The sequence below is a fragment of the Oncorhynchus kisutch genome, linkage group LG28, assembly GCF_002021735.2.
Source record: "Oncorhynchus kisutch isolate 150728-3 linkage group LG28, Okis_V2, whole genome shotgun sequence".
NCBI classification, from domain to species: domain Eukaryota; kingdom Metazoa; phylum Chordata; class Actinopteri; order Salmoniformes; family Salmonidae; genus Oncorhynchus; species Oncorhynchus kisutch.
In genome coordinates this window covers 30,320,249-30,333,855 of record NC_034201.2, presented here as the reverse complement: position 1 = coordinate 30,333,855, position 13,607 = coordinate 30,320,249, and positions in this window count along the sequence as shown.

Sequence of the window (13,607 nt, the reverse complement as noted above, 5' to 3'; positions counted from 1 at the left end):
GACAGAGCCTTCAATAGGTTGAAGGCGCTGTTCACGGATGCACCCGTGTTGGCGCATCTCTAGAATTCATAGTGGAGGTGGACTCGTCCAAGGCTGGGGTGGGTGCCGTGCTATCACAGCGCTCGGGTACGCCACCAAAACTCCGCCCCTGCGCTTTCTTTTCGAGGAAGCTCAGTCCAGCGGAGCATAACTATGATGTGGGGGACCAGGAGTTGTTATCGGTGGTCAAGGCCCTGAGGGTGTGGAGACACTGGCTTGAGGGGGCTAAGCACCCCTTTCTCATCTGGACCGACCACCAGAATCTGGAGTATATTCGGGCAGCTAGGAGACTGAATCCACGTCAGGCAAGCTGGGCCATGTTCTTCGCCCAATTCCGGTTTACTCTGTCGTATAGACCAGGCTCCCAGAACGTAAAGGCTGACTCACTGTCCCGTCTTTATGACATGGAGGATCGGTCCACCGAGCCTACTCCCATCCTTCCCGCCTCGAGGCTGATGGCACCAGTGGTATGGGAGGTGGACTCGGACATCGAGAGGGTGTTACGGGCGGAGCCTGCGCCTCCTCAGTGTCCGGCTGGGCGTAAGTACATGCCGCTTGGTGTTCGGGACCAGTTGTATTGCCAGGACCGGCCCAGCGAGTGGTCTAGGTACGTCCCATGGGAGGAGTTGGCCCAAAACTCACTCCGTCACTCCTCGACAAACCTATCTCCGTTCCAGTGTGTGTTGGGGCTACCAGCCGGTCCTGGCACCTTGGCATACGAGTCAGACCGAGGCTCCTGCGGTGGAGGAGTGGGTGCAGCGCTCCAAGGAGACCTGGAGGGCCGTCCAGGAATCCCTCAAGCAAACCAGTGGACGGCAGAAGAGGAGTGCTGACCGCCACCGCAGTGAGTCCCCCGTGTTTGTACCGGGGTACAGGGTCTGGCTCTCGACCCGAAACCTATCCCTCCGCTTGCCCACAAGTATCCTGTGTGTGTATCCTGTGTGTGTGTTTATTTTCTCTCCTTTTCCCCTCACAGGTGAAAATCATCACTCCCCAATCAGTCACCAATCATCAATCAGAAGACACACCTCCTCCTGTTTCCAACCCAATCACCGTTCCTTTCCCTTTGTTTAAAACCCTGTCAGTTGTTTGCTGTAGAGCTCAATCTCTCTGTAAATGCCATGTCAGTAGGTCTCTCTGTTTCACTATCTCTTTGTGTATTGACCTCTCTTTTGTTTGAGCACCTCCATAGCACTTTGTCATCACCTGTGAGTATTGTTTATGGTTATGGTGTTTGTTTGTTTGCTGGTGGGAAAAGGGGGAACCAAGACAAGTCGCCCATGGGCATACACTACCCGTAGGTAAACTTTGTTAAATACACTAGTTAGAACTGGGCGGGCCACTCACTGTATTTTTGGTTAGTTAGTTAGCTGTTGTTAAAGTAGGCTAGACTAGCTTAGGGGTGTTTTTGAATACTTATTGTTTCTTTCCTTGGGTCCAGCTCAGCCCCTTTTCCTGCTCCCCCCAATACCGTGTGTTTTACAATAAACCCTGAGTTTGACGGTAGATTTCAGTTGTCGTGGTTATTTCGTTCTCACTTTTACTTTGTCACTATTATAAATTGCATGAGTTATGTTACGGGTCTCATTACCATCCCCCCTAGACTGTCGGGCCAAAAGGGATTCGTAACAAGGGCCATTCAAAGTCCTGAGGAGAATAAACGAGGTGTTATCGATTACAACTCCCTTCCTATTATCGTAATAACCCCTCGTTTCATGTGTCTCTCCTCAGGCCGGTGGTAGCTGGTCCCCTGCAGGACGGTGAGGTGCCGGAGGACATCGAGGGGTCCCCAGAGAGGTGCTGGGTACCGGTGGGGGACATTTTGGATCCGTCAATGTTGAGGGATTTCCATTGCCTCCATCCGGATCGCCCTCCGGGTCGCCCTTGAGGCCGGTGTCAGCGCGCTGCGGGAGCCGCGCGTCAGGGGGGGGTGGGTACTGTCACGACTCCTATCGAAGGTGGCTCCCCTTCCTGTTCGGGTGGCGCTCGGCGGTCGGCGTCACCGGCCTACTACCTGCCACTGATCTTTTCCTCCCCCTCCTTGTCTGTTTATTAGTTACACCTGTTTTTAGTTAGGTTAATTAGTTGGGCTTTATTATCCATCCGCCCCGCCTGCTGGGTGTGCGGGATTGTTTTATGTGTACTCTTGTGCACGCCTGTAAGTCACGGTTGTTCGTGTACGTGAGTTATTTTCGGGACTGTTTAGTTCCCCTGTGTTTTGAGGCATTTGTTTTGAGTGGCGTCGTTTTCACCTGTGTGGTGAATAAAGAAGTCGCGCTACTCTGAACTCTTTGTCTCCTGCGTCTGACCTCTTCCTCCACTACACCCCGGGCATTACAGCTTTCTATGGTCAGGACGTCACACCTCAATCCTATAGAAAACTTGTGGGCAGAACTGAAAACGTGTGTGCGAGCGAGGAGGCCTACAAACCTGACTCAGTAACACCAGTTCTGTCAGGAGGAATGGGCCAAAATTCACCCAAGTTATTGTGGGAAGCTTGTGGAAGGCTACCCAAAACGTTTCACCAAAGTTAAACAATTTAAAGGCAATGCTACCAAATACTAATTGAGTATATGTGAACTTCTGACCAACTGGGAATGTGATGAAAGAAACAAAGGCTGAAATGAATAATTCTCTCTACTATTATTCTGACATTTCACATTCTTAAAATAAAGTGGTGATCCTAACTGACCTAAGACAGGGGATTTTTACTCTGATTAAATGTCAGGAATTGTGGAAAAACCGAGTTTAAATGTATTTGGCTAAGGTGCATGTAAACTTCCGACTTCAACTGTAAATATATAGGGTATATAATGTGTATATATATTGCCTCCTAATACTGTAGAATCTACAGTGCCTTGCGAAAGTATTCGGCCCCCTTGAACTTTGCGACCTTTTGCCACATTTCAGGCTTCAAACATAAAGATATAAAACTGTATTTTTTTGTGAAGAATCAACAACAAGTGGGACACAATCATGAAGTGGAACGACATTTATTCGATATTTCAACTTTTTAAACAAATCAAAAACTGAAAAATTGGGCGTGCAAAATTATTCAGCCCCCTTAAGTTAATACTTTGTAGCGCCACCTTTTGCTGCGATTACAGCTGTAAGTCGCTTGGGGTATGTCTCTACCAGTTTTGCACATCCAGAGACTGACATGTTTTCCCATTCCTCCTTGCAAAACAGCTCGAGCTCAGTGTGGTCGGATGGAGAGCATTTGTGAACAGCAGTTTTCAGTTCTTTCCACAGATTCTCGATTGGATTCAGGTCTGGACTTTGACTTGGCCATTCTAACACCTGGATATGTTTTATTTTTGAACCATTCCATTGTAGATTTTGCTTTATGTTTTGGATCATTGTCTTGTTGGAAGACAAATCTCCGTCCCAGTCTCAGGTCTTCTTCCAGAATGGTCCTGTATTTGGCTCCATCCATCTTCCCATCAATTTTAACCATCTTCCCTGTCCCTGCTGAAGAAAAGCAGGCCCAAACCATGATGCTGCCACCACCATGTTTGACAGTGGGGATGGTGTGTTCAGGGTAACGTTTTGCATTGTTGCCAAAAAGTTCAATTTTGGTTTCATCTGACCAGAGCACCTTCTTCCACATGTTTGGTGTGTCTCCCAGGTGGCTTGTGGCAAACTTTAAACAACACTTTTTATGGATATCTTTAAGAAATGGCTTTCTTCTTGCCACACTTCCATAAAGGCCAGATTTGTGCAATATACGACTGATTGTTGTCCTATGGACAGAGTCTCCCACCTCAGCTGTAGATCTCTGCAGTTCATCCAGAGTGATCATGGGCCTCTTGGCTGCATCTCTGATCAGTCTTCTCCTTGTATGAGCTGAAAGTTTAGAGGGACGGCCAGGTCTTGGTAGATTTGCAGTGGTCTGATACTCCTTCCATTTCAATATTATCGTTTCCACAGTGCTCCTTGGGATGTTTAAAGCTTGGGAAATCTTTTTGTATCCAAATCCGGCTTTAAACTTCTTCACAACAGTATCTCGGACCTGCCTGGTGTGTTCCTTGTTCTTCATGATGCTCTTTTAACGGACCTCTGAGACTATCACAGTGCAGGTGCATTTATACGGAGACTTGATTACACACAGGTGGATTGTATTTATCATCATTAGTCATTTAGGTCAACATTGGATCATTCAGAGATCCTCACTGAACTTCTGGAGAGAGTTTGCTGCACTGAAAGTAAAGGGGCTGAATAATTTTGCACACCCAATTTTTCAGTTTTTGATTTGTTAAAAAAGTTTGAAATATCCAATAAATGTCGTTCCACTTCATGATTGTGTCCCACTTGTTGTTGATTCTTCACAAAAAAATACAGTTTTATATCTTTATGTTTGAAGCATGAAATGTGGCAAAAGGTCGCAAAGTTCAAGGGGGCCGAATACTTTCGCAAGGCACTGTATGTGTCACTTCGTTGGCCTGGGTTATTGTTTGTTTGATTTCAAGGCCACATTGATCTCAGAGTGTCAGTGTCAGAATAGCCAGTCATTTGTGTCGTATTAAAAAAGATTCAGCTGTCTTCTGTCTTGTAAATTATGTAGAATTTAATTAAATGCATTTTTAAAAGGCAGATTTCTTTCAGACCTCGCTAAAAATAAAATCCCCATGAATGGAAATGCTAAAAATGCTTGTGCTCAGCTGTAGCCTATGCCACAGGCAAGGCAAACGTTATTATGGTTTCTAAATGCATTTTTAAAAGGCAGATTTTTTTCAGACCTAGCTAAAAATGAAAATCCCCATGAATGGAAATGCTAAAAATGCTTGTGCTCAGCTGTAGCCTATCCCACAGGCAAAGCAAACGTTATTATGGTTTCATTATAAAGGGACTTTTTCTTCAACAGTAAAATGACCACACATCAAATTGCATCTTGGTGCAAGGACAAAACCCCAAGGCCTATGAGTTCTTAATACGGCCCTGGAGGCAACCATGTCAAGATCCTCTGTCAGGTTTGTTGACATGACCTTAACCAAGTCCTTGTGCTTACATGGCAGCAGCTACATTTCCTTTGGAGCTCTCGTGTTGTTATCAATCAATGGGGGTCAGGCGAATGCCAAAACAGAGGGAAGAGGGGATAGGGAAACATTCTCACCTTTCAGAGACATGCTTAACAGCTTGTGTTATCTGTGTCACGCCTGTCAATTGTTGATTTACTGCAAGGTCAGAATATTTTCTTACACGCTAACCACTAACTGACGTCGGCCATCTTAGCAGCTTAGGCGGTGATAGTTGTGCTTTGCTTTGACACTTGAAGGTACTTCAGCCGCCGCAAGCTAATGCTAGAGTCACAAAGCGTCTGGTGTTCTGACAGTTGAGATCAGATTGGGAGTAGCAGACGGTAACCAAATCTCACCTCAGGCTGAGATTTTGACGGGAATTTTTACTTTGCCCCTGAGCCACCATGAGTTGTTGGCAGATGTACAGCTCTTAAACCCCACCCCCTGATACATTAAAGGGTTAACAAACTACAGTTTTCTGTACTCACTAAGTACTGAATTAATATTGAAAGTGTTGTGAGTCGTCTGGTCTGTTTTGTGAGTACCCCAACTACTCCTTTAATTTGGGGATCTGTCTTCATTTAGCAGTTTCCTGGAAACAAGGTGAGTTGTATTGATTTGGTCAGAAGCTGGAGCTGGGAGTCCCTGCGGCTGTGGCTCCAGACTGCAGTACTTAACGTTTCACTACATCACCCACTGTTTCCCCTCGCCATGCAGGCATTAAGCAGCAAAATAAATGTTTTAGGATCTGTAGTGGACCTTGACTGTGATTCCCCCATCCTCGTTCCCTTCCTCTCCCTCACCCCAACTGTAATAATAGTGGATTAAGGGACCATTACAGAAATCTAGCCGTAGCAACAGAAAAGAGTGACAGAGTGCATTCGTCGTTTGAATCCTCACTCAACCTGAAGGCAGCATCCATCATTCCCATTGGCTTGTTATTAACCCTCCCTCACCGCCTGACCTAAAACATCAATCTTAATTGGACTTTAGCGTGACCACTTGCGATGCTCGCCCCCAGAAAACATAGATCATTGCCACACACAAAAGCAACAAACAGATGATGAGAGAAGATATATGGCCGGTGTTATCCCCTCTCAGCGTTTGTGACACGATTGATCGCTTGCTCTGCGTTGAGAGAGGAAAGGTAGGCCAGTGAGATTTGGCCTAACATTGATTGTCTAATGGCACACATTCAATCAAAGGCTTTTCGAGCATGTGTTTGGTTCAATGTGATTGTGCTGGTATACTGCAAGCTATATTAGAGCTGGTATGGAATGATCATTTATCTTTGTGCTCAGTGGGATCTAGCTCCATGTCAAAACAAGCTTATCCGTGATGCAAGTTGCTATCCTGGAGCTTTAGAAACCAACTTGCAATCATCCTCCCTATTCAACTCAACTGTGCCCCCCAGTGGTATGGTGTCAATCAAACAGCTGATGCCTTAAGTCAGAAAAACAGAAATACCCACAACAACTGTACAAACATATCTTTGTCCGTTTGTGTGAATACAAAAAGGCATATTATTATCCCAGGAAACATCAGATAGTCTTTATCTCTTCCTCTCCTGTAGCACTCTAAGACTCCCCACCTGGTTTTTCGAAGAAGAAACTCCTAATGATCCATCTTTACAAAGAAAAACTTCAGCAGAATGGAGGCCATCATTTATAATTGGACTTCCACAAGTGCACTTGTCCACGGTTGATGTTGCATTAGTTTACCTGCTTACCTCCAAAAGAGACCCAATATTTTATTTATTTTATTTTTTTATTTTACCTTTATTTAACCAGGTAGGCAAGTTGAGAACAAGTTCTCATTTACAATTGCGACTTGGCCAAGATAAAGCAAAGCAGTTCGACAGATAAAACGACACAGAGTTACACATGGAGTAAAAACAAACATACAGTCAATAATGCAGTATAAACAAGTCTATATACAATGTGAGGTGAGAAGGGAGGTAAAGGCAAAAAAGGCCATGATGGCAAAGTAAATACAATATAGCAAGTAAAATACTGGAATGGTAGTTTTGCAATGGAAGAATGTGCAAAGTAGAAATAAAAATAATGGGGTGCAAAGGAGCAAAATAAATAAATAAATTAAAATTAAATACAGTTGGGAAAGAGGTAGTTGTTTGGGCTAAATTATAGGTGGGCTATGTACAGGTGCAGTAATCTGTGAGCTGCTCTGACAGTTGGTGCTTAAAGCTAGTGAGGGAGATAAGTGTTTCCAGTTTCAGAGATTTTTGTAGTTCGTTCCAGTCATTGGCAGCAGAGAACTGGAAGGAGAGGCGGCCAAAGAAAGAATTGGTTTTGGGGGTGACTAGAGAGATATACCTGCTGGAGCGTGTGCTACAGGTGGGAGATGCTATGGTGACCAGCGAGCTGAGATAAGGGGGGACTTTACCTAGCAGGGTCTTGTAGATGACATGGAGCCAGTGGGTTTGGCGACGAGTATGAAGCGAGGGCCAGCCAACGAGAGCGTACAGGTCGCAATGGTGGGTAGTATATGGGGCTTTGGTGATAAAACGGATTGCACTGTGATAGACTGCATCCAATTTGTTGAGTAGGGTATTGGAGGCTATTTTGTAAATGACATCGCCAAAGTCGAGGATTGGTAGGATGGTCAGTTTTACAAGGGTATGTTTGGCAGCATGAGTGAAGGATGCTTTGTTGCGAAATAGGAAGCCAATTCTAGATTTAACTTTGGATTGGAGATGTTTGATATGGGTCTGGAAGGAGAGTTTACAGTCTAACCAGACACCTAAGTATTTGTAGTTGTCCACGTATTCTAAGTCAGAGCCGTCCAGAGTAGTGATGTTGGACAGGCGGGTAGGTGCAGGTAGCGATCGGTTGAAGAGCATGCATTTAGTTTTACTTGTATTTAAGAGCAATTGGAGGCCACGGAAGGAGAGTTGTATGGCATTGAAGCTTGCCTGGAGGGTTGTTAACACAGTGTCCAAAGAAGGGCCGGAAGTATACAGAATGGTGTCGTCTGCGTAGAGGTGGATCAGGGACTCACCAGCAGCAAGAGCGACCTCATTGATGTATACAGAGAAGAGAGTCGGTCCAAGAATTGAACCCTGTGGCACCCCCATAGAGACTGCCAGAGGTCCGGACAGCAGACCCTCCGATTTGACACACTGAACTCTATCAGAGAAGTAGTTGGTGAACCAGGCGAGGCAATCATTTGAGAAACCAAGGCTGTCGAGTCTGCCGATGAGGATATGGTGATTGACAGAGTCGAAAGCCTTGGCCAGATCAATGAATACGGCTGCACAGTAATGTTTCTTATCGATGGCGGTTAAGATATCGTTTAGGACCTTGAGCGTGGCTGAGGTGCACCCATGACCAGCTCTGAAACCAGATTGCATAGCAGAGAAGGTATGGTGAGATTCGAAATGGTCGGTAATCTGTTTGTTGACTTGGCTTTCGAAGACCTTAGAAAGGCACGGTAGGATAGATATAGGTCTGTAGCAGTTTGGGTCAAGAGTGTCCCCCCCTTTGAAGAGGGGGATGACCGCAGCTGCTTTCCAATCTTTGGGAATCTCAGACGACACGAAAGAGAGGTTGAACAGGCTAGTAATAGGGGTGGCAACAATTTCGGCAGATAATTTTAGGAAGAAAGGGTCCAGATTGTCTAGCCCGGCTGATTTGTAGGGGTCCAGATTTTGCAGCTCTTTCAGAACATCAGCTGAATGGATTTGGGAGAAGGAGAAATGGGGAAGGCTTGGGCGAGTTGCTGTTGGGGGTGCAGTGCTGTTGTCCGGGGTAGGAGTAGCCAGGTGGAAAGCATGGCCAGCCGTAGAAAAATGCTTATTGAAATTCTCAATTATGGTGGATTTATCAGTGGTGACAGTGTTTCCTATCTACAGTGCAGTGGGCAGCTGGGAGGAGGTGTTCTTATTCTCCATGGACTTTACAGTGTCCCAGAACTTTTTTGAGTTAGTGTTGCAGGAAGCAAATTTCTGCTTGAAAAAGCTAGCCTTGGCTTTTCTAACTGCCTGTGTATAATGATTTCTAGCTTCCCTGAACAGCTGCATATCACGGGGGCTGTTCGATGCTAATGCAGAACGCCATAGGATGTTTTTGTGTTGGTTAAGGGCAGTCAGGTCTGGGGAGAACCAAGGGCTATATCTGTTCCTGGTTCTAAATTTCTTAAATGGGGCATGTTTATTTAAGATGGTTAGGAAGGCATTTTAAAAAAATATCCAGGCATCCTCTACTGACGGGATGAGATCAATATCCTTCCAGGATACCCCGGCCAGGTCGATTAGAAAGGCCTGCTCGCAGAAGTGTTTCAGGGAGCGTTTTACAGTGATGAGTGGAGGTCGTTTGACCGCTGACCCATTACGGATGCAGGCAATGAGGCAGTGATCGCTGAGATCTTGGTTGAAGACAGCAGAGGTGTATTTAGAGGGGAAGTTGGTTAGGATGATATCTATGAGGGTGCCCGTGTTTAAGGTTTTGGGGAGGTACCTGGTAGGTTCATTGATTATTTGTGTGAGATTGAGGGCATCAAGTTTAGATTGTAGGATGGCTGGGGTGTTAAGCATGTTCCAGTTTAGGTCGCCTAGCAGCACGAACTCTGAAGATAGATGGGGGGCAATCAGTTCACATATGGTGTCCAGAGCACAGCTGGGGGCAGAGGGTGGTCTATAGCAGGCGGCAACGGTGAGAGACTTGTTTTTAGAGAGGTGGATTTTTAAAAGTAGAAGTTCAAATTGTTTGGGTACAGACCTGGATAGTAGGACAGAACTCTGCAGGCTATCTTTGCAGTAGATTGCAACACCGCCCCCTTTGGCAGTTCTATCTTGTCTGAAAATGTTGTAGTTTGGAATTAAAATGTCTGAGTTTTTGGTGGTCTTCCTAAGCCAGGATTCAGACACAGCTAGAACATCCGGGTTGGCAGAGTGTGCTAAAGCAGTGAATAGAACAAACTTAGGGAGGAGGCTTCTAATGTTAACATGCATGAAACCAAGGCTATTACGGTTACAGAAGTCGTCAAAAGAGAGCGCCTGGGGAATAGGAGTGGAGCCAGGCACTGCAGGGCCTGGATTCACCTCTACATCGCCAGAGGAACATAGGAGGAGTAGAATAAGGGTACGGCTAAAAGCTATGAGAATTGGTCGTCTAGAACGTCTGGAACATAGAGTAAAAGGAGGTTTCTGGGGGCGATAAAATAGCATCAAGGTATAATGTACAGACAAATGTATGGTAGGATGTGAATACAGTGGAGGTAAACCTAGGTATTGAGTGATGAAGAGAGAGATATTGTCTCTAGAAACATCGTTGAAACCAGGAGATGTCATTGCATGTGTGGGTGGTGGAGCTAATAGGTTGGATAAGGTATAGTGAGCAGGACTAGAGGCTCTACAGTGAAATAAGCCAATAAACACTAACCAGAACAGAAATGGACAAGACATATTGACATTAAGGAGAGGCATGCTTAGTCGAGTGATCAAAAGGGTCCGGTGAGTGGAGAGGTTGGTTGGTGATTTAGACAGCTAGCCAGGGCATCGGTAGCAAGCTAGCATAGGATGGAGGTCTGTTGTTAGCCACCTCCTGCGCTCCGTCAGTAGATTAGTGGGGTTCCGTGTGGTAGAGGGGATCAATCCAAATCACACAACAACAACAAAAATAAAAACAATAGATATAGTTATAGAGGCCCAAGAAGAAAACATAATAATAATAATAAAAATATAAAAATATAAAAAAAATATAAAAAATTGTCCGATTGTCTATTCAGATAGCAGCCGGTAAGACAGCTAACGGTTAGCAGGCCGCAGATGGGCGTTCAGGTAACGTCGCGACGGAGGAGCCAGCCGAATAACCCCTTCGGGTAGATAACGTCGGCAGTCCAGTTGTGAAGTCCCGGTGGGGCTCCGCGAAGGCAGCAAAACGGGTCCGGATAGGCGACTGCAGCCCAGGTGCGATTGATGGAACTCAGGAGTGATTGACGGAGCTTGCTAGCTCCGGAACAATTGATGTTTGCTCCGGAATCGACGAAGGCCGATAGTCACACGGATAGCAGCTAGCTAGCTGTGAGATCCGGGCATGAATGTCCAGAGAGCAGTCGAAATCCAGGGACATGGAGAGAAAAATTGGTCCGGTATGCTCCGCTCCGAGCCGCGCTGCGCCGTACAGAACTGGCGATAGACTTTCGAGCCAAAGGATAGCCGATGACCACAAACCGTGGTTAGCTGAACACCAACGACTTACCAGTAAAGGAGCCAACTAGCTTCTGAACTAGCTTCTGGATTAGCTTCTGGCTAGTTTCAGGCCAGCCTCCTGGAGTTTCTGGCTAGCTTCTTGGAGGATTACAGATCTGAGGTAAATAATACTTTTTTATAAATATACATTGGTGAGGCGGGTTGCAGGAGAGTGTTTTGAAGATGAGTTGATGGAAAATAAAAATAAAATGTATGTGAAAAAGTTGTAAATATATATATATACAGGACACGACAAGACGAGGACAAAAGACGTCTGAACTGCTATGCCACCTTGGAGAATATGCCAAAAAGCCTCCAGGCAACCTGTCTTGCCTTTTGTCTTCCATCAAATTAATAGTGTTAATTGCTGTGCCGCCCCTATATGTGCTCGTTCATAGCTGTGTAACTGGCTTCCAATGGTGTGAAAAGGCCAACACATGGCATCTGATTGAGCCTAGCTTGCTTTGCCATCTTAAAGACTGTTGATTGTGGTCCAAGAGCTTCAGAACCAGTTGGATTGTTAGATCAATTTTATGAATTTCTCTCTTTGTTTTCTGTCTTGCTCTCTCTACCTCAGCAGTTTACAACGTCAGTCCTCCAAGGTTGTAATTCTGCATGGTTTGTTTTCCTTCCTGACACTTAATTGATTAATTAGAACACGGTTTAACCAGAGAATGCCCACACCTGGTTTCCAAAGTCTATACTGTATCAGTCGCTGATTTTAAAAGTCTAGCGCAAAATCCAGTGGAACCTGTGACTTTCAATAATGTTTTTTAACCCATAAGAGTCTATACCCTGTCCAAGCTGGTGGTGGGGTTCTACCAAGCTAAATGGAATTATTTTAAGAAGGTCATACCAAGGATCATTTTTCTATTTGAATTTGAATTTGAAGATCCCTTGAAGTATCAAAAAAACACATAATAATATTATTTTTGGCCTATTAGCCCATGCAAACGCAATTAAGAACAGATTTTCTAGTACATGGAATAATAGATAGTCCCCCCCCAAATATCTAAAGGATGTTTGTCCTGAAGTCTCTGTCCCTATATCTGAGAGATATACAGTACCAGTCAAAAGTTTGGACACATCTACTCATTCAATGGTTTCTCTTTATTTTTACTATTTTCTACAATATTTAACCAGGCAAGTCAGTTAAGAACAAATTCTTATTTACAATGACGGCCCAAGTCCTAACCCGGACGATGCTGGGCCAATTGTGCACAGCCCTATGGGACTCCCAATCACAGCCAGTTGTGATACATCCCAGAATCAAACCAGGGTCTGTAGTAATGCTTCTAGCATTAAGATGCAGTGACATAGACCGCTGCGCCACTCAGAAGCCCAAACATATGGAATCATGTAGTAACCAAAAAAGTGTTAAACAAATCTAAATATATATTTTTATTTATTTGAGATTCTTCAAAGTAGCCACCCTTTGCCTTGATGACAGATTTGCCCACTCTTGGCATTCTTTCAACCAGCTTCATGACTTAGTCTCCTGAAATGCATTTCAATTAACAGGTGTGCTTTGTTAATGTTAATTTGTGGAATTTCTTTCCTTCTTAATGCATTTGAGCCAATCAGCTGTGTTGTGACAAGTTAGAGGTGGTATACAGAAGAAAGCCCTATTTGGTAAAATACCAATATTATGGCAAGAACAGCTCAAATAAGCAAAGGGAAATGACAGTCCATCATTACTTTAAGACATGAAGGTCAGTAAATGCGGAAAAATTCAAGAACTTTGAAAGTTTCTTCAGGTAAAGTCGCAAAAACCATCAAGCGCTATGATGAAATTGGCTCTCACGAGGACCCGGCTCAGGAAAGGAACACCCAGAGTTACCTCTACTGCAGAGGATAAGTTCATTAGAGTTAACTGCACCTCAGATTGCAGCCCAATAAATGCTTTGCAGAGTTTAAGTAACAGACACATCTCAACATCAACTGTTCAGAGGAGACTGTGAATCAGGCCTTCATGATCGAATTGCTGCAAAGAAACCACTACTAAAGGACACCAATAATAAGAAGAGACTTGTGTGGACCAAGAAACACGTGCAATGGACATTAGACCATTGGAAAGTGTCTTTGTGAGACGCAGAGTATGTGAACGTATGATCTCCACATGTGTTGTTCCCACTCTGAAGCATGGAGAAGGAGGTGTGATGGTGTGGGGGTGCTTTGCTAGTGGCACTGTCTTTGATTTAGAATTCAAGGCACGCTTAACCAACATGGCCAGCAAAGCATTCTGCAGCGATACGCCAGCCCATCTGGTTTGCTCTTAATGGGACTATCATTTGTTTTTCAACAGGACAATGACCCAAAACACACCTCCAGTTTTTGAATAA